Below are 25,800 nucleotides of genomic sequence, written 5' to 3'. Positions count from 1 at the left end.
AACAAAAATTCTATTAAATTTGTGATCATTATATTCAGCTGAGCAATTCTGATTTTTCCCGAATGTCTTTATTAAATATTTTCATCTCGAAGGGTCAAATCATGGGGGCACCCCACCCTGAACAAAAACTTGAAACATAAATATTTTACGACAGTGATAATAGTTATGGTCAATGGTGCATTTCTATTATAAATTTTTTTTTCTTAAATCGATTAATTTCCAAATTTTTTTTTTTTCTTTTTGTCTCGAAGGATCATTTCGTAAGGGGCCAGCGCCCAGACCCCTCGTAAGGGGCCAGCGCCCAGACCCCTTCGTAAGGGGCTAGCGCCCAGACCCCTTCGTAAGGGGCCAGTGCCCAGACCCCTCAGCAGAAGCAATACTCATCCTTTGTTAGGATATACTAAGTGACATTCATTGATTCCGGCAACGCTACGTTGCGACCACTTCAGTGTGAGGGTAGTGGACCTCCGCTCCCTCCCTGCCCGTCCCGCTCCCCCTTGAGGACGACCCTTGAGAGTAATGGCATGGCTCTCAATCCGGCCCTTAAGGCTAAGGTCAAAGGCCAAACTGGGCTGTACTATTGCCTTACTGTTGGCTGCTGACCCCCAAGCGAGCTGGTACGTTCTATGTGCATTGTTACGTATAACAATAACGTCATACGTAATACAGTATGACGTAATATCTATCGTACACATTGATGATAGCGTTTCTCTATGCTAGGGAAACCATTTTCCGTTTTCGTTTCAGGGTATCTGTATTTTGCATGGTACTGTAATCATATTCTCCGTCTGTCAGCTGTGCTACATCTCACGGTATGAGCTCTCTCTCTGGTACACAGAAACGTCTAGTACGAGAAAGTCTCTGACGTAATTGGAAAACTACAGAGAGCAATTCTAAGAGTACTGGGTCATTAGTACTTACATAGAACGTGTATTTTCCTTCGTTTTAAAGGAAGTAACTTAAAAGAAATAGGGGAGAGAGCAGATATGAGTAGCTGTAACCTTAAAAGTAAGATTAGATATAAGGATAAAGGAGATAGAGAGGGAAGAGAACATGGAAAGCAAAAGATGATGAAAGACCAGACGAAAAGAAAACGAGGATGGGGAGGTATACAGTGTACGCTGCCTCGACTGGTGAGATGGTTCCTAACTACCGGTTCTCACGCATTTATGGAGAAGAAAAAAATTGCTTGTCACCCCCATACAAACAAAGCCTTAAGGTCACTTGTAGTAAGAGTGTTTTTATGGGATAACGTGGGATAAAATTAGCTTCGGATCGACCCTAGTGATTACAGTAAATTCTGACTTAGTGGGACAAGCGTTATCTATCTATCAATCTATCTATCTATATGGAAAGATGGAATAAAAAATTTTGAGTGATCAGGGCCTGAACATGCAGGAGGGTGAAAGGCGTGCATTTGATAGAGTGAATTGGAACGATGTGATATACTAGGATCGACTTGTCGACGGTGGACTGAACTAGGGCATGTGAAGCGTCCGGGGTAAGCCATGGGAAGGTCTGTGAGGCCTGGTTGTTGTAGGGAGCTGTGGTTTCGGTGCATTACACATGACAGCGAGAGAATGGATGTGAGCGGATGTGGTCTTTCATCGTCTGTTACCGACGCTACCTCGCTAACACGGCAGACGGCGATCAGGTATGAAAAAAAAAGTAGAAAGGAGATTATTTTCAGAAGTTTTTGACGAAATTTGTTATGTAGGGCAGCAAAACAGGACCACCAGGATGAAGAGGAGTTTGTTTTTATACTGTCAGTATGTGAGTGACGGGGTCCCAGGAACCTCCTCTCACACCTCTCCCTCTCTCCCTGCCTCTTCCCTCGCCTCTCTCCCTGCCCCTCTCATCACACAGAGAAAGGAAGAGATTTATGCATAGAAAAACCAATCAGGGTTCAGGGAAGTAAACAAACATAGATGGGAAGACAGATAAACAGAAACACCATTCTCGCTCTGGAGGAAAAAGATCCATAGAAACAGACAACTGAATGTACATGATCAAAACTTTTTTTGCTACACACGTAATCATCATTAAAGAGGTTGATCCGCTTCTATATAAACCCTTAATACAAATCATGTCTAAATTCCTCACACTTTCCTGCACAAAAAAGTACGTGCAGAAGAGCAATCAAATAGGAAAAGGCATGTGAATAACAACCCTGTATTATGAGAGATGTTGAGTGTTGTTGACTAAAAATCGTTTAAAAAATTCTTGGCCATGGATTCTGCTGGAGGCTGAATCACTCGACCAGGAAAACTGTAGATAATGAACTATGAGGGAAGGGACTGGTGTACCATGGCCTGGCTTCGAGAACACCGTCTGTTATCAGTTAAATGTGTCAGTGTTTGTTATCAAAGAGATCCCATTGCACGATAAGAAAAGTCGCCAATGATAACATTTTCAACGCCGGATCTTCACGCTATTAGAACAAATGCCAGCTGGTGCCTTTTATGATAGAAACATACATAAATACATGCAAGTGTATCTCCGAGGATGAACCTTCCAATCCTCTATTGTATCCAAACCTTTTCTCTTTATCACTTATGACCAGTTATTCGTCTCTTTGTCCTTATTCTCCTCCCTCTGTTTTATTCCCGTGGCTTTATCATCCCTTATTACTGTTTCTTGTAAATCTCATAGTATCTCCTATCTCTCCCCGCATCCTGTCTCTCTTCCCTTTCGAAACATCTCCCCATTTCTTCCTCTTCTTCTCCCCGCGTCACATTCCCGGATACCACACCCCTTCCCCCAGCCTCACCCCTCACCCCAGTCGTGAATGGGGTCCGTTGTGGGAGGTGCTGGAGCTGAGTGAGTGAGTCATGGTGCAGGACACTACGCGCTTGTATCTGGCCAGGGGGTATATACAGACCCCCAGCTCGAGTGAAACAAATATGTTATTTGTATCACAATTCAACGAAAGGGCGCCCCCGCGCCCCTCCCTCCCTCGATCCCTGGATCTTTGAGTTCACTCTGTATCCTTCGCCACCACCTACACGATGGGTTGGATGGCACGATATACACGCCTCTTATGTGGCCAAAGTTGAATGATCATTATAAGTAAATATTGGTAAAGTTGAATGATCATTATAAGTAAATATTGGTAAAGTTCATAGCAATCCTTCATACGATAGACGAGTGTACGTACCTGAGAGACCAGACGGCCTCAGTATCAAGTGTTGTCACATAACAACGAACGCTCGTGTAGGGGTAAGCCCATGACGACATCCTAGCCAGCGTAGAGAGCACACGATCAGGATGGAATAACAGGTATACATCCATGGAAAAGGCGGGAAGGATGATCGCGAAAAGGAACACAGCTCACTGTAAGTCATGTGGTGTACCCCATGGCATGGTATGAGAGGTGGGGAAATAAAATGATGGGAGGGAAATGTGATCTGTGTCGTGCGGTTGACACAACGGTTGGGATTGGTCGACGTCAGGCGGGGGTTTTATGATACGCTGGGTTGGTCGGTCGCTAGCTGGGTGGAAGGACTTGCTTGCTTGTTATGAGCGCTGGGTTGGTCGGTCGCTAGCTGGGTGGAAGGACTTGCTTGCTTGTTATGAGCGCTGGGTTGGTCGGTCGCTAGCTGGGTGTAAGGACTTGCTTGCTTGTTATGAGCGCTGGGTTGGTTGGTCGCTAGCTGGGTGGAAGGACTTGCTTTGTTTGTTATGAGCGCTGGGTTGGTTGGTCGCTGGCTGGGTGTAAGGACTTGCTTGCTTGTTATGAGCGCTGGGTTGGTCGGTCGCTAGCTGGGTGGAAGGACTTGCTTTGCTTGTTATGAGCGCTGGTTTGGTCGGTCGCTAGCTGGGTGTAAGGAGTTGCTTGCTTGTTATGAGCGCTGGGTTGGTCGATCGCTAGCTGGGTGTAAGGAGTTGCTTGCTTGTTATGAGCGCTGGGTTGGTCGATCGCTAGCTGGGTGTAAGGAGTTGCTTGCTTGTTATGAGTTATGAGGTGCTGGGTTGATCGCCAGTCAGATGTTATGAGGTGTTATAAGACTAGTACAGTCACGCTCATCAAGATTCATCTGACCTTTCTCAAGATTCATAACGTCTCGCTCTAGATTCGTAGCGTCTCGCTCAATATTCCTACAGTTTTGTCCCAAGATTCGTACGTCTTTGCCCAAGATTCGTACCGTCTTGCTCAAGATTCGTACAGTCTCGCTCAAGATTCGTAGCGTCTTGCTCAATGTTCGTACAGTTTCGCTCAAGATTCGTACGTTTTTGCCCAAGATTCGTACCGTCTCGCTCAAGATTCGTAGAGTCTCACTCGAGATTCGTAAACTTTCGCTCAAGATTCGTGCCGTCTTACTCAAGATTCGTACATTCTCGCTCAGGATTCGTCGCGTCTTGCTCAAGGTCCGTACCTCCGCCGTGCTGGAGGAATTTCAAATCAGTTTTTACAATCACGAGAAAACTGACAGCAAATGAGATTGTCTCCCCCATTTGGCTACCGCTGAGGAGGGCGACAGAATTTATGCATTAGCCTACAGGTCATCAGCTGCCCCAGCTGGCTACAGTAAACAGGACTCGGAAATACGTCAGCGTGACAACATGATATCCTACGGTCTTGTTAATCTAATTAGGAGAGAGAGAGAGAGAGAGAGAGAGAGAGAGAGAGAGAGAGAGAGAGAGAGAGAGAGAGAGAGGGAGAGAGAGAGAGAGAGAGACCCATCTAACATAGCCAAGACCTTCTGACACTCGAGGCGACAGACGACCACCTCATAACTTGTGGTGTCAGGCGACCTCCTCACGCAGAACGACCCTAGAGCACGACGGTACGACCCTAGAGCACGACGGAACGACCCTAGAGCACGACGGAACGACCCTAGAGCACGACGGTACGACCCTTAACTACGACGGTACGACCCTAGAGCACGACGGAACGACCCTAGAGCACGACGGTACGACCCTTAACCACGACGGTACGACCCTAGAGCACGACGGAACGACCCTTGAGCACGACGGTACGACCCTAGAACACGAAGGTACGACCCTTAACCACGACGGTACGACCCTAGAGCACGACGGAACGACCTTTAATCACGACGGTACAACCCTAGAGCACGACGGAACGACCCTTGATCACGACGGTACGACCCTTGATCACGACGGTACTACCCTAGAGCACGACAGTACGACCCTAGAGCACGACGGGATGAGGTGCCATACGACCTCCTCACACTCGGAGCGTCAGACGACCTCAGATGTCGTGCGACAATGTCTAGTAATCCCTCATTAAGATCCTTCAGCTCTCCTAATGTGTCCAGACTCCTGAAGGAGGCGTCGAAGGGAGAGATCTATCAAAACCCGGGATTATCAATGACCCCCCCCCCAAAAAAAAAAAATCTTCCCGTCCATTAATTGCTGGTGGAGTAATTACCGGAGTTATTAGACCCGCTAATGACGAGGCAAACACATCTATCTATCAGGGTCTGGACATGACCCTCGTTCATTACCGCCATACCGGGGCGATTAAACTGTATTAGTATTGTTAATTTATGAAGATTCGAACCTGCATTATAAGGTTCACCGAGTGTCGAAGCTGTGGTCGAAGCCACTCTAATTGCATTGACCCGGTCATTAAACAGGGCTCTTATTCTACAACCAGTTTGCAAAGGTCATGACGAGTGCTTTTTTTTTCTTTTTTTCTTCTTCCTCGCCTCGTATTGTTCAGTACGAAGTGCGTGATTGGTTGTGAATTAACCAATTAAGTGACGCTTTTGTATAACGGGTGGTTGGAATGTCAACACACAAGGGGTGGAGGTCGAGTACACAGCTACCAGTGGTGATGACAGAGAACACACACACACACACACACACACACACACACACCTCACACACACACCTCATACACACACACACACACACACACACACACACACACACACACACACACACACACACCTCACACACACACCTCACACACACACACACACCTCACACACACACACACACACACACACACACACACCTCACACACACACAGACACACACACACCTCACACACACACACACACACACACACACACCTCACACACACACACACACACACACACACACACCTCACACACACACACACACACACACACACCTCACACACACACACACACACACACACACACACACACACACACACCTCACACACACACACACACACACACACCTCACACACACACACACACACACACACACACGATAATGAGAAATATTTTTGAGTCACCTCTGGTCACCGTCCCCTTCTCCCTACAGTCAGACCTCGTCTACGTTAACACAGTGAGAACAGTCGACATTCCATGGGGTCGTGAGACCCGACACCATGGCCTCCCTTAAGGGCAGTTTCCCTCCACGGAAAAGATAACACCAAAATTCCACGCCAGACGCACTTTGGGGAGAGAGAGAGAGAGAGAGAGAGAGAGAGAGAGAGAGAGAGAGAGAGAGAGAGAGAGAGAGAGAGAGAGAGAGAGAGAGAGAAGGGGGGGGGGGGTGACTGAGGAAATACAAGCCTCACAAGGGGGGGCCACTGTGGCCAGTCGTAAAACCTCTCCCGAATCTCTTTTTATGGAATATTTTCTTTTTCTTTTTTTTTAATACATGGAAGTAGATGGCAGCTTGTGTCCCGCTGGTAGGGGTACCGAGTTAATTACGAAGGGAAAGGAATTCGTCTATCTCGTATTAAGTGTATTGCCCCCCCCCCCCCGTATGTATTGCAAGGAACGTACCGTCGTGGTCGAAGATCGTACCGTCGTGGTCGAAGATCGTACCGTCGTGGTCAAGGAACGTACCGTTGTGCTCAAGGAACATACCGTCGTGGTCAAGGATCGTACCGTCGTGGTCAAGGAACGTATCGTCGTGGTCAAGGAACGTACCGTCGTGCTCAAGGAACGTACCGTCGTGGTCGAAGATCGTACCGTCGTGGTAAGGAACGTACCGTCGTGCTCAAGGAACGTACCGTCGTGGTCAAGGAACGTACCGTCGTGCTCAAGGAACGTACCGTCGTGGTCGAAGATCGTACAGTCGTGGTCAAGGAACGTACCGTTGTGGTCAAGAAACGTACCATCGTGCTCAAGGAACGTACCGTCGTGCTCAAGGAACGTACCTTCGTGGTCAAGGAACGTACCTTCGTGGTCAAGGAACGTACCTTCGTGGTCACTGGTTTAATATTCCTATTGAGCACGAGACAAGACAAGGGTGATCATGTCCCTCTGTCTGGAGACATGAGGTAAAACCATTCGCCAGTGACCCGCAGAGGTCAGAACCCTCGAAGGTGACCACCGTGACTTTTTGACCACTAAATTAGACAAAAAAGGTAACTGAACGACCCTCAGTGTGACCAATATGACCCGTGACCTCCACGCAAGAGCTACATGACCCCCTCATTCGCGACCGAACCAGATAATCTGTACAACAGTGAATGATGTAGTGTGAGTTTACCGTAGACCAACACTCACTTGTATGGGGACCCCCAACACTGTGTTGCAGTAGACCAACACTCACTTGTATGGGGGACCCCCAACACTGTGTTGCAGCAAGCCCTCAAACCCCTTCTCTGAGGTATTCACTTCAGGCATGGGTTCTAGAGACGTGAAATGAAAGAGCTTGTGTTGCGCTCATCTAGATACACTAGATTTTACTTCTGGTTATCTTTCAGCAATACAGATAATCTTATCTGTTTCATTAAGATAGTTCAAGCTGTGCTTGACACTGGGTTAGGATAGTTCAAGCTGTACTTTACACTGGTTTAGGATAGTTCAAGCTGTACTTGACACTGGTTTAGGATAGTTCAAGCTGTACTTGACACTGGGTTAGGGTAGTTCAAGCTGTCCTTATCGCCATTTATGACCCCCCCCCCTTTTCACGTGACCCTTCCTGACCTGGAGAGGTCATGGGACCCCGGCTGGGCCTGAGGGAGCCATGAGAACCCGTGGGAGTGGCTGGGAAGGACTCCATGGGAGAGGAGGAGAGGAGGAATAAGGTGGTGTCAGAGGGAGGGAGGGAAGGAAGGGAAAGGGTGAGAGGAAGGAAGAGTACAAGATGATGGAATGGCTATTCAGAGGTGGAGGGGAAGAGAATGCTTGCTTACCCCACGAGGTACTGCAATAAAATTCTGCTGTCACATAAGGCTACGGTGAAGCCCACTCCAAATCTACGTCTAGTTTTGATACAAGAATCTCGACTGCAAATCCTCGCTTCACGAGAGAGAAATAAAGATTTTTTTTGTTTTGACTCGTCCAAGATAAAGCCTCGACCTCCTCTGGTTTAGAGAGAAGCGAGACAAGTTCTCAAGATCCTTCACAATCCTCAGAAAACCTGAGAATCCTCCAATAACCTTTAGAATCTTCAGGAACCCTCAGAATCTTCAGGAACCTTTAGAATCTTCAGGAACCCTCAGAATCTTCAGGAACCTTTAGAATCTTCCAAAAAGCCTCAGAATCCTTCGGAAAACATCAGATTCCTTCAGGAACTATTAGGATTCTCCAGAGACCATTAGAATCCTCTGGGTACCCCCAGAATATCCCCCGAGAATCTTCAGAATCCCCAGAAACCCTCAGAATCTTTCAGAAACCCTCAGAATCCTTCAGGTACTTTAGAAATTTTACAAGTATCATTAGAATCCTTCAGAAACCCCGAAGATCCCCTAGAAACCATGAGAATCCTCCAGGAACCCCCAGATCCCCAGAAAACCTTAGAATCCCCTAGAAACTCCCTTAGAATCCTCCCAAAAACCGTCAGTTTTCTCCAGCAATCCCCAGATCCCCCAGAAAATCTCAGAACCCACCTAGAATCCCCCAGAAAATCTCAAAACCCACCTAGAATCCCCCAGAAAATCTCAGAACCCACCTAGAATCCCCCAGAAAATCTTAGAACCCACCTAGAATTCCCCAGAATCCCATAGGAAACTTTCCAAATTCGCTTGGAACCTTCAGAATCCTCTAGGAATGCCCAGAATCCTACTTAGTGATGTGATGATTATGGGAATGTAAACAAGGGGGATCTCTACCCTACCCCCCCGTGACGTCATGCAGTAACCTGACCCTCTCTCCCTCCCTCAGTTCGTCTCCCCACACCATCTGGTCTTTGGGACTCTCCCCACTCTGGGATCCTCTACTTCTCCTCCCCTGCATAAATTAGTTAAGAAACTCATATTTTCTGATAACTGAGAAGCTGTTGGTACATTCCCAGACATTAACTGCTCTTAGGATGAGTTCGAAAGTGCGACGTATTGGGGCAGGGAAATGGCAGGAGGGGAAAAACAAAGTCGACATTCCCGTCGACAGTTTCCTCCTTCCCTCCTCCTCCGCTCTCTCCAAGTGAGTGTTTGGCTCGACACATTAACGCTTCGACACCTTGCACTCGACACTCAACACCTCCCTTCTTCTTTCCCTGACGATACCACTGGCCCTTAATCGCCTCGTTATCTCGTTATACAGTGGTGTAGCCAGTGGTTATACCACTATATATATATATATATATATATATATATATATATATATATATATATATATATATATATATATATATATATATATATATATATATACCCAGAGGATGAAGACATCAAATGAGCACGAGGGGAAATGAGGAGACAGGTGGTACAAATGACTTACTCAGAGCCAACTGGTTGTTGACACTAATAGTAACTTGAGCTGTTGGAGGACCATATGTGCATCAGCTGACCCTGGTGGTGGTGGTGGTGTGTGTGGTGGGGAATGGTGGTGGGGAATGGTGGTGTAGGAGGGAGGGACTTCATTTTGGGGAGTGGTGTCCAATTGTCCATGAGAGACGAGGATGGTAATAATGAAGGGTCGAGGTGATAATAGCGAAGATAATAGAGATAAGCTTAGAAAAGTAGTAGTGGTAATAGTAGTAGTATTAGTGGTAGTAGTAGTAGTAGTAGTAGTTGTAGTAGTGGTAGTGGTAGTAGTAGTAGAAGCAGTTGTAGTAGTAGCAGTAATAGTAGTAGTAGTAGTAGTAGTAGTAGCTATGATTTTGCTTAATGTGCGAAATCATGGCATCAAGAGAGGTTTACTGTTGTAGACGAAACTACAAACATCTATTTTCAGAAGTGTTGGAGAGGGAAGAGAGCTATGCGAAGGGTGTTGGGGAGAGCTGGTGTCTATTTTGGAGAGGCGTGTGTGTATGTGTGTGTGTGTGTGTGTGTGTGTGTGTGTGTGTGTGTGTGTGTTGGGGGGTTTATCTTTGTCAGGAAAGTGGGAGATGATGCATACGTTGGAGATAAGGGAAGGGATGTAGTTTTCAGTAGTGTTGGGCGACATTTTTGGAGGATTGTTGGTGGTTTTTGTGTTCGAGGTGTCGGAGGAGGTTGATATATGTGTTGGAGATGTTGGAGAGAGAGGAATTCTGTTTTATATTCTGTTTTATCTATGTATAGAGAGGTTGAGGCTCATGCTGGAGATGTGGGAGTTAGTGTCTCTTTTGGATGATGTAGAACGGGATGAGGGTTGTGGTGGAGGTAGACGGAGGAATAAAGTCTATGTGGGAGATGTTGGAGAGGGGGAGTTCAGGTCTGTGTTGGAGTGTTGGGTGGGCGTGGTGACTCCAGCATTGGAGGTCCAGAAGGGTCATGTCTGTGTCAGAGAAGGAGGAGGGTGAAGCCTGTGTTGGAGGAGCAAGAGAGGGAGGGTGACGTCTTTGTTGGAGTTGCGGGAGTGGGAGGGTGAACGCCTGTGTTGGAGATGCGGGAGGGGGAGTGTGGATCTATTCTTGTCCCTGTGAGGATGTGGAGGATATTGCCACTTCAATACAGGAGCCGCCAGGATATACCCACTTGCCCGCCTCTTGACTCCTTCAAGTTAATATAATCCTATACTCGCCTCAGCATACATTCGTCAGGCTCCTCCGGTCGCAAGTCCAGTGATATAACAATACAATTAAGTCTTAATTGGTTTCATTGATGTATTTCTCCAACCCCAGCGAAGCCTATAGTTGCCTTATCTCGAGACAACAGTTCGAAACAGCTTCGAAACAGCTTCATCTTCCTCACTGAATCTTTCTCAAGAATTGTTTTGATTGTAATAAATCAATATAGTTTGTGTCTTGATCATATTCTCAGTAATGAGATCTTCCTTCATTACTTCTATATCAGGTAGGTAATTACCAGTCACTGATTGGAGAAGAATGGTAACCCACCATTCAGTGAGAAGGATAAAGCGTTTATGACCAATCAGTGATTGGAATAGGTAGATAACCATCAATTAGAGAATAGGATACCAACGTTATTGCCAATCAGTGAGTGGGCATGCTAATTCACCGCCAATCACTCACTGAAAAACACCGTTTTCAATAACTGGGGACCCACATCCCATTTTCGATTGCTTTCAATGATATACCGAGTTAATCTAACCACCCGGAGACAGTGATGAAATCAGGGAAATGTATACAATTTGATCTGTAAATCATTGTGATACAAACAGACGTAGGACGACTTACACGTGAGCGTAAACTGTAAACGTAAATAACATTTACAATCTGGGCGTAAACAGACGCCACTCTAAGCGTCAGTGAGTCGGCTCGCTATGGATATATATACAGATCTCACACACTCCCACACACGTAAACACTTCCACGCTCACACTAACATGCACTCGTCGGTGTCAGAGAGAGAGAGAGAGAGAGAGAGAGAGAGAGAGAGAGAGAGAGAGAGAGAGAGAGAGAGAGAGAGAGAGATGTCTGGGCAGAGTCGTCTGCCGTTTCCCCACACCCTTCCCCCACACCCACACGACCTGTGTGTGTGTATGTGTGTGTGTGTGTGTGTGTGTGTGTGTGTGTGTGTGTGTGTGTGTGTGTACACATAACCCCCACAACTCGTCCCTTTATAACCCCACATATACCCCACACCAAACCACCCACCCCTCCCCCCCCCACTAATCTCCCACACCCAACCCACTCATCAAAACTCCACAAAGTCAAACCTCCCCCCATCCTCCGTCCCCCACAATCATCTTACCTTGTGTCACACACGCACACACACCTCTGGGGGCGTCTACAGCATTCTGGGAGATCTGAAAAAAAAGAGAGAGAAAAAAAAATAGTCTTAATCAGTCGCTCACGTCTCTCACAGACATCCAAGGAAGCGCCTAGTGTTTGACCGACTCTGTGTCAAAACAGAACTGGGCGCCAAAGATGGCTAAACCAAAACAACCAGACACACGCTATGCAAACAAGGGCGAAATAACCATCAGGTTAGGCCAGAAAAGAAAAAAAAAACCTCCCTTAATTGCTGGCGTTAAACCTACGAACGCTGGTTAAGATAACCCATCGTGACGCCAGTGTATATATGCGCAGAAGAGCTGGACTGTGACGAGCACAGTTTGAGATCAGATTCCTTTTCAGAAAATTTGGATCGCATTTTGAACTTATGTTTAATGTGTGATTGCTCTATGGTCGTACTAAATGCTATAGTGGAAATAGGCAAGTGGGATTTAGTAGTATTAAGGCGTACAGGTTTAAGTAATGATTTATATTACTTTTAGTTCTAAGGTAGAGTAATGGATGATTTGTTTGTTAGGGCATAAACATGTTGGTGATGATAACTCACACATGTAGCGAGAATGTAAACAGACATTAAGAAAGTGGAGTCCTGGTGCTGAAGCTCGTTTTCTTCCTACTTCCCAAGTACACACACACACACACACACACACACACACACACACACGGTCGAGACAAGAATGATAAATTACCACCTCGTCTTTACACACCTTCATCAGATTTTAACTTCTGGGTTAACTTGGAAATACTAAAGTATTTACCACTTACTTTATCTGTGTGATTCTCTTTTTCTTATGTATAGATAATGGGCGATGGGAATGAATAAAGGCAGACAGTATGAATTATATACATGTGTATATATATATATATATATATATATATGTATATGTCTGTGTGTGTATATATATGTATACATTGAGATGTATAGGTATGTATATGCGCTGTGTGTGGACGTGTATGTATACACATGTGTATGTGGGTGGGTTGGGACATTCTTTCGTCTGTTTCCTTGCGCTACCTCGCTAACGCGGGAGACAGCGACAAAGCAAAATAATAATAATAATAATAATAATAATATCTTTTTTCACGTATTTATGTGAATATGTATTTACATATGTATGTACGTATGTATGTACGTATGTATGTATGTATGAGGCATCTGTGTGCGCTCCATTGGGTCGGCCGTAGCAGTGAAAGGTGTGTGCCAGCACAACTCAGGCAACACGCTACGTTAATTTTAGAGTCTAAATTATTTTGTGAGACCTGAACCCGGCCTGTCCAATAGAGGAAGGATGGGTAGTGTGTGTGTGTGTGTGGGATGACGAGACCTAAGTCCCTTAGATTATATACGAGGGGGGGATGTGGGTGGGGAGAATCCTTATCTCCCATCTTATCAGGGCTTGAGGGGAGCCAACGGGGGCAAGGGGAGGAGAAGGTAGACTGGCAGAGGACAAAGGCCAGGGGGGGGGATGAGGGGAAATGACGGGAAAGAAAAGAATGTTGGAAAAAAATATATGCGACAGAAGCGAAAGATTTATTTCTTTGGTGCTGATGGAATGGCGGAGGCTAATCAGTGGGAAGGGAAGGGAAGGGAACGAGGGAAAGGAGAGAGAATGAGCTGTGAGAATATTAAGGCTACAGTACTGAACAAAGGGGAAAAAAAGACTGGAAGAGGGGAAGGTGACATGCTGGAGGAGGGAGGGAGAGAGAGAGAGAGAGAGAGAGAGAGAGAGAGAGAGAGAGAGAGAGAGAGAGAGAGAGAGAGTAGATAAGGAAGAGGGGAAAGGAGGTGTTAATGCTGTGTGTGTGTGTGTGTGTGTGTGTGTGTGTGTGTGTGTGTGTGTGTGTGTGTGTGAAGGGAAAAATGCTGACTGCAACTGTGGCTCTCCTTCCCTCTGTTCACCCCTCCTTCCTCTCCCCTCATCCCCACCTCTCCCTCACCTCCCCTAGACCACCATGTCTCCCCCCCCCCCCCGCCTGCCGTTCTCTTTACCCTCAGTCCACCTTTATCTCCCCTCTTCGAGCAAAGCTCCCCTCTACCTCTCTTTCTCCCCTCCTAGGGAAAGGTTTTCCTCTCCCAGCATCCCCTCTCTCCTTCTCCCCCCCCCCTCCTCTCCCCACCCTAGCCATTCAGCTAACGTTTCTCCCCATTCTTTGAGAACAGACCTCAGACGTGAGTGGGGAGAAAACGTGATCTCTGTTGAGAGCCGGGGAGGGGAGAAAGAGGGATTTCTGGAGTTGGGGAGAGGAGGGTGGGGAGAGGGGAGAGGGAACGGAAGAGCTCACAGACCTGGGAGAAGGGGAGAATAGCAGATCAACCGTGATAAGACAGAAATGCGCAAGTAAGAAGATAAAGATAGACAATAAAGATAACGACTAAGATAAGAGAGATAAGAGAGAGACGATTAATCAGTAAATAAGATAGAGGGCAACCAGGAATGGGTGATGAGCTGAGGGGAATGGGCTGTCAGCAGGAGAGGGGAGACTAGAGGGCTGGGGCGCCAGGGAGGGGAGACTAAATGACTGGGGCGCCAGGGAGGGGAGGATGTGTTAAATGAATTCGTTAATTGTTTTTTTTTATGCCTTGGGGGAGGAGATGAGGCAGAAGGGGAGAAAGATGGAGTGAGGGAGTAATGGGGGGGAGGGAATGAGGGGAGAGTGGGTGATTGGATGGGGAGATAGAGGTGTGGGGTGAGGATGAGATGGAAGGTGGGCATTGAGAAATCTTGAGCACGACGGTACGACCCTTTAGCACGACGGTACGACCCTTTAGCACGACGGTACGACCCTTGAGCACGACGGTACGACCCTTGCAAGGTAAAAGACGGTATAGTCTGACCCTTTTGGGTCTACGACCTGGGGGTCGTACCGTCGTGCTTAAGGGTCTTTTCATCGTGCTCAAGGGTCGTACCGTCGTGCTCTAGGGTCGTACCGTCGTGCTCAGCTCAAGATCGAACTCTGCAATGCTATCTATCTATCTATCTATCTATCTATCTATCTATCTATCTATCATCATGTCATCTGGTCTCGAGTTATAGAAATTCTATGTTTAATATCTAAAGTCGAGAGATTTATAGGCAGCGAACCAAGGCACCTCAATGTCAAAATTCTAAATCAATCTTGATCGCAATTAGAGAAAGTGTTTAAGGCATGTTCTTCGGTATTGATCCACGGGCTATTAAAACGCTTTGCCCCTAATCCAATGCCCTTGATCCAATGCCCTTAATCCTTCGCTCAAAGCGATGGTTTAACGCAGGATGAAGGATTTAATCCTCCAGTCTCTGTAGCATTGAATAACCTTTATCATTCATTTCAGTGATATACTCACTGTAGGAAGATGATCTTAATGAAGTCTTCTATTGATTGAAGACGTGGATTTCCTTCTGCTTCTTCGCTATTTACTGATTCTGTACGTAAAGAAAGCGTTAAGAAGTTAACCATGAGGTCAGTTTTATGATTATGGGAGCTGGGGGCTGGAAATCCCCCCCTCCCTCTCGTTTTTCTTTTTTAATTTTCCAAAAGAAGGAACAGGGAAGGGGGCCAGGTGAGGATATTCCCTCAAAGGCCCAGTCCTCTGTTCTTAACGCTACTTCGCTCGCGCGGGAAATGGCGAATAGTATGAAAGAAAGAGATCAGTTTTGTTATCATGAGATCAGTTTTGTTATCATGAGATCAGTTTTGTTATCATGAGATCAGTTTTATGATCTGTGTTTAGGATAACGTGACGGGACACTGGCTTATCCTCAGTAGGGGCTGATTGGCCTCATTAACTCCGGCCTCTGTAACCTCTGTAGCAGTGATGTATGGGCGGGTTGGCCTCATTAACCTCTGTAGCAGTGATGTGCAGACAGGTGGGCCTCATTAACTCTACAGCTGTGACGTAGAGATGGTTTGGCCTCATTAACCTTAGCTCCGTAGCGCAAACGGACTATATTAAGTGAGTGGTGTTAGCTTCGAGCGTCTCTCTGGTGATTTACGAGTTCCCTCTGGCTGAGGAGGATGAGGGCTGAGGAAGAGGAGGAGGAGGAGGAGGAAGCCAGGTGGCCCCCAGCGCCAGCAGGGCCACCTGGCTTACCATCGACGGACGCCCGTCAGCATCGACGAGTCTTTCCACCACCACCACCGACCGAGGTGCCTGATCGAACTCAGCTGCTTGGACCATTTAAAAGTTACCACCGCCATCATCATCTCCCTCTCTCTCCCTCTCTCTCTCTCTCTCTCTCTCTCTCTCTCTCTCTCTCTCTCTCTCCCCCTAGCAAGTCCGACCTTCCCTTCATACGCAGAGGATAGGAGGAGGGAGGGGTGCCATTGTACGCACATCTATGGAAATCTATCGTACGACCGCAAAGTCTCTGTGTTTGAAGGCCTCCCCAACGGTAGGAAGTGCTTGGGCCTTTGACCCACGTCCACCCACACCTTGACCCACGTCCACCCACACCTTGACCCACGTCCATCCACACCTTCTCAAGGTCTACCGAACGCGTTGACGATACGCTGCAAACATTCGTCCACATATTCGTACATGTTCTCTCACAAGCGGACGAACCTGCAAACATATGAATACAGAAATAGGATTAGAAGGAGCAGTATTTTATCGAGCACAATTAAGCCACAGGACACGACGGTACGACCCTTGAGCACGACGGTAGGACCCTTGAGCACGACGGTACGATCCTTGAGCACGACGGTACGATCCTTGAGCACGACGGTACGACCCTTGAACATGACGGTACGACCCTTGAACACGACGGTATGACCCTTGAGCACGACGCACGACCCTTGAACACGACGGTATGACCCTTGAACAAGACTGTACGACCCTTGAACACGACGGTACGACCCTTGAACACGACGGTACGACCCTTGAACATGACGGTACAACCCTTGAACACGACGGTATGACCCTTGAGCACGACGGTATGACCCTTGAGCACGACGGTACAACCCTTGAACACGACGGTATGACCCTTGAACACGACGGTATGACCCTTGAACACGACGGTATGACCCTTGAACACGACGGTATGACCCTTGAGTACGACGCACGACCTTTGAACACGACTGAACGACCCTTGGGAATGATGATGTTACATTCCACTTATCCCTTTCGGGTCAGGTCAAAGGTCAGTCCATCGTACGCAAGGGTCGTAACGTCGTCTTCAAGGGTCGTGCCTTTGTCGTCAAGGGTCGTACCTTCGTCGTCAAGGGTCGTACCTTCGTCGTCAAGGGTCGTACCTTCGTCGTCAAGGGTCGTACCTTCGTCGTCAAGGTGTTAGGCACAACACAAGCCTCAACACGGCAGGAAATACAACAGCTCATAAATTACCAAGCCCGTTTTCTGGTGTGCTACTTCTGCCACAGGTTAGCGTGTCTCTTTGAGTTTTACCGTGGATTTGTGTGTGTGTGTGTGTGTGTGTGTGTGTGTGTGTGTGTGTGTGTGTGTGTGTGTGTGTGTATGTGTGTGTGTGTGTGTGTGTGTGTATGTGCGCGCGCGCTATGAAGTAGTCTCTCTGGATGTGACAGCTCTGCATCTGAGGAGTGGTTGGTGTGGCTGGAAGGGCGCGACGATCCTGGTGGTGTTGAGGAAGAGGATCTAGTATCGCTGGCGGGGTTCTAGTGAGCTGGGGGGGGGCTGCCTTGACCTCCCCATCACCTCATAATTAAACTCCCTTCCTCCCTCCCTCCCCTTCCCTGTCGGCAGCTGGGGAGACGGTGAGATTTGTATGTCTCTCCCCTCCTGTCTTTACTGTCTCGTCCATACGCCTCTCTCTCTCTCTCTCTCTCTCTCTCTCTCTCTCTCTCTCTCTCTCTCTCTCTCTCTCTCTCTCTCTCTCTTCGCCAACCACCCTCCCAACCCACGCCTCTACACCCATCACCACCCATACTCTCACCACCTCCTCCTCCTCCTCCTCCTCTTCCCTCCTCATTCCTCTCCCCTGCCATCCATCACCCCCTCTCTCTGCCTCTCTCTCCCTCTCCCTTCCTCCCTCTCCCCTCCCTCTCACCTCACCAGTCGTGTCACCAAGGCTGCCAACACCCCTCACGGACGGAGTTCATCATTTCTAAAACTAATTATGCTGGGGCGACGACGCGCCTTCCTGTAATGTTACACGACCTGCCGGGGCTCCTCATTTCTTCTCTCCCAAGGACGAACATGATTAACCAACTCACAGCCTTATCCTTGTTCATCTTGGGGAGAAAAATGCACGGCGACGCGGGGGCCGTCATAAACTCCAGAAGGGGCGGGTCGCACCAGAGAGGACCCGATGCTCTGCCGTTGTTTATCCCGCCACAAAAGGAGGACTGGGGACTCGTCCGGTCCTCCTTATGAGGGGGTTCGAACCTCTTCTAATGCCACTTCTTCCCAGAATATATGGGTCTTGATTACACACACCGACGTCTATAATCTCTCAAACCATTTGTTTCCAGAGGGCTGTTATGCGGGTGACAAATGCGTAATCACGATGGGAAAAAAGGAGAGGCGTCTATAATTACGCATTACTGCCAATGGCATTAGCAGCTCATTGACGTTCGGCTCATGGCGTAAAAGCAGCGATTTCCTACCTTATCGAGGGTGACAGGTCTATATACGCCCGCAACCCGCCAGATGCCGACGGCTTAAGTGGATCAAGACGGATTATAAGCTCCGTGTCTTTGGGGCGCCGTCGCCGGCGTGCGCTCCCTCCTTCAGGATGAGGTATGGGGGTGGTGGTGGTGGAGGGTGGTGGTGACCTGTCATGGTCGTGTAGGGTGTGTGTGTGTGTGTGTGTGTGTGTGTGTGTGTGTGTGTGTGTGTGTGTGGGAGGGAAGGGAGACACGGCATTAATGGAGGGGAGAAGTCATCTTATGGCTTTCATGTACGGGGAGGGATACGTCTCCGTTGAGAGAGAGAGAGAGAGAGAGAGAGAGAGAGAGAGAGAGAGAGAGAGAGAGAGAGAGAGAGAGAGAACAAGACTAGAACATGAACATGTGGTGAAGGAGACATCCTCCAGCAGATAACCTCGCCACCAAACCATCATGTCTTCTCTCGACTGTGCTCCGTGTACTAATAATTCGACCAAGTCTCAGTAATTCGACCCCATATCAGTACTTCGACCGTGTACCAATGATTCGACCAAATTCCAATAATTCGACTTTGTACGAATAATTCGACAATGTACCAATAATTCGACGTTCATGTCAGTAATTCGACCATGAACCAATAATTCCACCAAATACAAATATTTCGACCATGTATCAATCAATCGACCATGAACCAGCCATTCGACCAAATGCCAATAACTCGACCGTGTATTAATAAATCGTCCAGAAACCAATGATTCGACCAGGTTTTTACACCGTGTTAACTAACATTTTGTCTACAGTAAACTACTAACGATGTTAACTTGTTAGAAACTTAATGAAACTTTAAATGAAAGAAAAAAGAAATGTTAGGACCAATTAGAAGACATGCGAGGGTAATAATTCTCTGCCAGGCCAGGGGAAAAGAATCCTCAACTGCCAATTACCAATTGAAAAGTCAAAGCACTGGGAGGGGAAGGAGGAGGGGGAGGGGGAAGAGGGGGGTGGATGAGGGGGAAAGAGATGGGAGGAGGAGGGTGGAGAGAGGGACAATACCAGAGCGGCTTCGTTCACTGGTTCCCCCGCATTCATAAGAAACTCTTAATATCCCTGTGTCTGCTATTAACTCTTGGCCAAGAACCAGTTACAAGCGGACCAACTGGTCTTAAGCCGGTAGCCCCCAACTCACTCCCACCCACACCCCGACATCCCCCCACACCCCCAACTTTTAAACCCCGGGAGAATCTGTTTTATTATGAGTTATTAAAGGTGGAATGCGGGACTTGAGACACGTAAATACGCTGGTCGCTTGCTACCTTGTCGGTAACTGTCAGCTGAGGAGTTGGGGTAACGGAGTCAAGTGGGCTGGGCGCTAGGATTTAGGGTTGGAGGGAAGGGGAGGTCGGTTGATTGGTTGCCAGTCTTCGCCAACCGCCATATGTTCATTACTTCATCTCTTCTCATGACTGACTAAGGTACCGGGTTTTTTTAAGGGCCTGGTTTTGTTATTGTCAGGGGTCCCCCATATGTATGTCTCTTTCTTCCTGCCATTCCTGATGTTATCTATTTACTGTTTCTCTTTTGTTTATTTCCTTCGTGTGTAATAAGTTGATTTCTGTCAACAAGACGACGAAGAAGATCAGTGTAAAGATAATTACGCTGTTACTCCTTTTGCTTCTAATTTCTAAGCATGCGAAGATAATTTTAGCCTTCAAAATGTCAAATAAATTACTATACGTATGTCAAAAAAGTACATTTACGTGCTTAAGATAGACCAGAGAAACTGAAACTGTGGATGCATGACTACTACCTCTGCTTGCTGACGCTGACGCTCTATTTTCGTAATTGGCGCGAGGAGGAGGTCCTCTCGCGAGATTAAAATGTGAGCCAGATGGGCATAAATATGGCCGCTGTGGGCCGAGACGTAACGAGCTGTCAACGAGGAGAGTGAGGAACATACGTCTGCGTCCTGATGACCTAAGAGTGAAACCTTAACTGGCTGGGTCATGACTGTTTATGATGGCTTATGTGTTCGCTTCTCCGTCGGGCAAGATGGCGCATCAGGAGGCCATGTTGACGAGCCGGGAGGAGGAAAATGATGTTTTCTAACGTCTTTTCAGATTGACGACCCTGTAGGACGCTGGTATGACGACCCTGGAGGACGGTGGCATGACGACCCTGGAGGACGGTGGTATGACGACCCTGTAGGACGGTGGCATGACGACCCTGGAGGACGGTGGCATGACGACCCTGGAGGACGGTGGCATGACGACCCTGGAGGACGGTGGCATGACGACCCTGGAGGACGGTGGTATGACGACCTTGGAGGACGGTGGTATGACGACCCTGTAAGACGATGGTATGACGACCCTGGAGGACGATGGTATGACGACCCTTGAAGACGATGGGACGACCACACTTGAACACGACGGTAGGAACCCTTAGGTATAATGGCCTGTGGCCTTTGGCCATACCCTTATGGGTCAGGTCAAAGGTCAAACCATCATACCCAAAGGTCGTATCGTCCACCAATTTGCGTATAAAGCAATACACATAAAAGTTAACCGACCAGGACTCAGAATGAAATCACTATTCCCGCATCGGCGGTTACGCTACAACCATAAAACACATATACAACCACATATACAACCACATATACAACCACATATACGACCACATATACGACCACATATACAACCACATATACAACCACATATACAACCACACATACAACCACATATACAACCACATACACAATCACATATACAACCACATATACAACCACATATACAACCACACATACAACCACATATACAACCACATATACAACCACACATACAACCACATATACAACCACATACACAATCACATATACAACCACATATACAACCACATATACAACCACATATACAACCACACATACAACCACATATACAACCACATACACAATCACATATACGACCACATATACGACCAAATATACGACCACATATACAACCACATATACAAACACATATACAACCAAATATAGAACCACATATACAACCACATATACAACCACACATACAACCACATATACAACCACATACACAATCACATATACGACCACATATACGACCAAATATACGACCACATATACAACCACATATACAAACACATATACAACCAAATATAGAACCACATATACAACCACATATACAACCACATATACAATCACATATACGACCACATATACATAACATATATACAACCATATATACAACCACATATACATAACACCCACCATACCACAACACCCAAATATGAACATTATCCTTAAATCTTTAGATTTGCTTAAACTGGGAAACTTCTACGCCATTACCCTCTCCTTAGTTACGCTAATGCTACCTTCCTTATGGCAGACGTGAGCGTAACAACCTCCTTTACCGTGGGCGTGGGCGTGGGCGTGGGCGTGGGCGATTTATCGTTAGTCGTGCCAGGCCGCCCATCTTCGCTGATGGGCCCTGGGATAGGAAAGTGTCAGCGATGAAAAACTCTAGCGCATAGCGACCTCAACTCATCTCGTTTTCCGAGTCAAATAATATTTCCCATCTCTCTTAATCGTTCCTTCCACAGAAATCTAAATATATTAAACAGGTGACTGTTTATGAGAGGCAGCAGGTTATAAACTGTCTCCTCGTAACAGTTTAAGTTGAGCCAAAGGCAAGTAAAATTCATTCCCTGAGCGTCTATAGGAATCTAACAACTAGTTAAGTCATCTCTTGGCTCTTCAAGATGTCAGCGAACACCTTCGCCTTAATGGGGTCCACCTGCCACCTTCCTGTGTCCATGTAGTGCACCCACTGTAAGCTCCATACTGGCCTCCATCTACCCCTAAGACGTATGCCCTTCACCCACACTCTTACTGAAATGCTTTGTTTATCTTGACAATGAGATATTTCAAATATTCTTAAAACGGAAATCTTCTTTAACATCACCATATTATGGATGTAAGGCATCGACGCATGATACAAGTTGGATCGGTGTCTGTTGGATAGATCGACAGTGGAGGAGTATGTGATGTACTTTACACAGGTGTGTGTAGAAGACGAAATGTCATGAGCACTCTTACCCGAGTGTCTGAGTTGTTGAGAGTTAACAGTGTTTATTCTGAGTGTCTGTGAGTAGACAGAGAGATAACACTCCTTAGTGTCTGTGAGTGGCCAGAAGTCACTAGTGTCTATTCTGACTGTCTGTGAGTGGCTAGATCATAGGCCTTAACCCCTCCCCTGACAGTCTGTGAGTGGTCAGGAGGAAGTGGTGACCTCCTCTGACCCGTCGTGCATCAGTAGCCAGAGGGTCAGTGCCTCACTTTCCCTTCCTTCCCTGCCAGTGAGAGGGAAGTCTTTCTCTCTTCCACACATGTTGCTCCCTGAGGGGCGAGTGGTCCGTCTGACTGTCAGACCCTCTCTTTCTGACCCACCAGCCCGGACCATCGCGGCTGGATGGCCAATCGAGGATGTAACAGTAAGGGGATGTGTCCGGTCAGCCGGCCTCTAGGAAGGGGTGGAAAAAAGGGGAGAGCGGGAGAGAGACAAAAGGGAAAAGTACTGAAGGGATGACGAAAGGGGATGGCCAGACCCTTAATGGATAGAGGGGAGATGAGACGCTGAGGTAAGGGGTGGGAGATAGAGGTTAATTGAAAAAGACGAGGGCTTCTGGGAGCTAAGGCTAAGATAAAGAAATTTATCTGACACGAATGGGGGAAAAAAAAAAAGGAAATACAACAAAACTCGAAACGCAAAGAAAATCGAACCTAATGTAATGAAAGTCATAGAAACAAATGATAAAACGACGACAATGTAGTGGAATGTAGGGGGAATGATAGAGAGACCTGATAAATGAACTTTGAAGCAAACATAAAGTTAAAGAATGTAGGGAAGATTTAGCCAACACCAATGTAGACGAAAGGCCTTAGAGTCAGGACAGTGTGCAGCATCAGAACAATAATATTACATGTAGACTCGTAAAGGATCATCCTTTAAAGTACCTGGCGTAATGGTCCTCCGAACTAACCATATCATCTCCGAGTCTGTTTCACTGAAGCTGCTTCGAAGTGCTTAGACCTCGCCTTCTGTATCTTCGAAGCTGCTTCGAAAAACACAAAACACCCAGGTCATGCCTTCTGCCCACACAGACCTACTTCGACTACCTAGAATACATTGCTTTCCATACCTCTGTAGCTTCTTCGAAGTACCCAAATCTTGGCTTTTATTCACTCAGAGAAAATCAAACATCTTAAGACCGTCTCGTCTCAGACTATCTCGTCTAATTGTTTCCTCTAGGGATCTGAACACGACCCTCGAAGCTTTTGAACCACCCCGCCCCAAGCGCTTCGGCTTCTTGTCCACCCCAGCAATTACCTTCCTGAGCACACAACTCTGCCGACGCACAACACACGCTCGAGGCACACACAGACACACACACACACACACACACACACACAACAACCCCTCCAGCAGATCAAAGCAACACTTGCCCCCTTCTTCCCCTCACTCTGTATCCCTTCGTCCGGATGTTGTAGACCCGGGGTTAGTTTCCGTCCATTGGGCCGAGGGGAAACGAACACTGGCAGCGGCTGCGGCTTCGACAAGCCTTAGGAGAAAAAAAAAATGGCTCGAGGTTCCCCAACTTGTTAGAAGTTTCAACAACTTTTTATTTACGGGATTTGATGGACTCTTGCCCCACACACTTCCCTTCCTCCTCTGGTGGGAAGAGGGGTCCCTGGGCCCCACTTGGGCCCACCTTTTACCTCCCTACGTCAACGTATTGTACACACTGTACGCTCTACACTTGGGCCCCAACCTACCCCTAGATATGTACCACTTCACCTCCGCTCTCACTGAAATATGTCTATAAAATAACAGTTTTGAATTGAAGGAAAAATTAGATTGAAAATTGAACTATCTTTTTGTTTTTCCTATCTCAGAGTTCGACGATTTTATCTGACAGCTCTCAGGCCTAATCATTAATAATGAAGTGGTTCGCAGCCTCGGCGAGCAGGTGCCTGGAAAACCCAGGGCAAAATTGACCCCAGTACAAAATTAATCCCAGTACAGAATTGACCTCAATACAAAATTGACCCTAGTACAAAATTGACCCCGGAACAAAATTGACCCCAGTACAAAATTGCCCCCAGTACGAAATTGACCCAAGTACAAAATTGACCCCAGTACAAAATTGACCCCAGTACAAAATTGACCCCGGTACAGTACATGGGTTTGCCATTTTACAGGTTGTCTCACTACAACCCCCCCCCCCCCCCACACACACACACACACACTACATCAGGATCTACAGAACGGCTGAGGAGGGTGCGTTACAGGGCTGAATGCTGTACTCCGCTACAAGAGCATTGCTGTACCCGAGGACCCAGGTGCTGAACCGAGAGTGCTTCCTCCCTCCCTCACATTATGAATTTTTCAGCAGGTTCCTCCCCTTCCCCAACCTCCCCCCCCTGGGCGAAATGCAGATGTGGAGAGGATAGGAGGAAGAGAGGACGAGACGAAGAGGGAGAGGTGGATAGATAGGAGAGAGATGGATGTAAAGCGAAGATGGATAATGAGGATGATTGGATAAAGGATGGTGGTGTGGCTCATCCTATGTAACTTTACTGAAAGGAGAGCAGGAGGGAAGGGAATGAGAAACGATGAGAGAGATATGAGCAGACGGGAGAGAACTGGGATGAAGATAGACGAGGCAAATGGGAAGCTAAAGTGATGGATTGGCCGAGGAGGAGCGGGTTGAAGGCAGTGAAGGGAAGGAACAGTTAGGGAACAATGGAAGGGATATGGAACAGACAGGAAAAGGGGGGAAGACGAGGCTCCTGGTTAGACAGGGAGCAAGAAAGGGTGAAACAGGATTACACATACACACCCCCCACACACAAACCCTTCCTTGTCCATACAGTTCCTACCCAAACCCCGTTTTCTTCAACGCATCTCTCTTAAGTTTCTATTTCCAGCTAGATTCAACACATCACTTTCAGTTTTAGCGTCCCGTTTTCGTTTCCAGTCTCGTACATCCAGAGTCCAATAGTGGGAGGACTATTCCATACCTACTTTGGCAGGGCGCGGGTGATGATGGCCAGGATTCATAATGTGGAGCGAGTGAAGGGAGAATCTATTTTCTCCCCCCCTCATGGTGCTCAGGTGAGCGGAAGGGGGAGGAGAGAAGGTACCT

The 25,800-nt window shown here is 47.3% G+C and overlaps 1 protein-coding gene across 4 annotated transcripts in view; it reads right to left on the bottom strand.

Moving 5' to 3' along the window:
- LOC139765117 (uncharacterized) overlaps window positions 1-25,800 on the bottom strand; it is a 246,508-nt gene that overhangs the window by 122,117 nt on the left and 98,591 nt on the right. For 3 of the 4 annotated variants that reach the window (XM_071692304.1, XM_071692303.1, XM_071692306.1), the window contains exon 2: window positions 11,978-12,032. The exons of the other annotated variant lie outside the window; for it this stretch is intronic. The gene's annotated coding sequence lies outside the window, so the exon portion shown is untranslated. The remainder of the gene's footprint in view (window positions 1-11,977; window positions 12,033-25,800) is intronic. 4 annotated transcript variants of the gene reach the window in all.

Source organism: Panulirus ornatus, chromosome 52 (genome assembly GCF_036320965.1).
Source record: "Panulirus ornatus isolate Po-2019 chromosome 52, ASM3632096v1, whole genome shotgun sequence".
In the NCBI taxonomy this organism is placed as follows: domain Eukaryota; kingdom Metazoa; phylum Arthropoda; class Malacostraca; order Decapoda; family Palinuridae; genus Panulirus; species Panulirus ornatus.
Note: the sequence above shows the minus strand (reverse complement) of the source record. Positions and strands in the feature narration are given on the sequence as shown.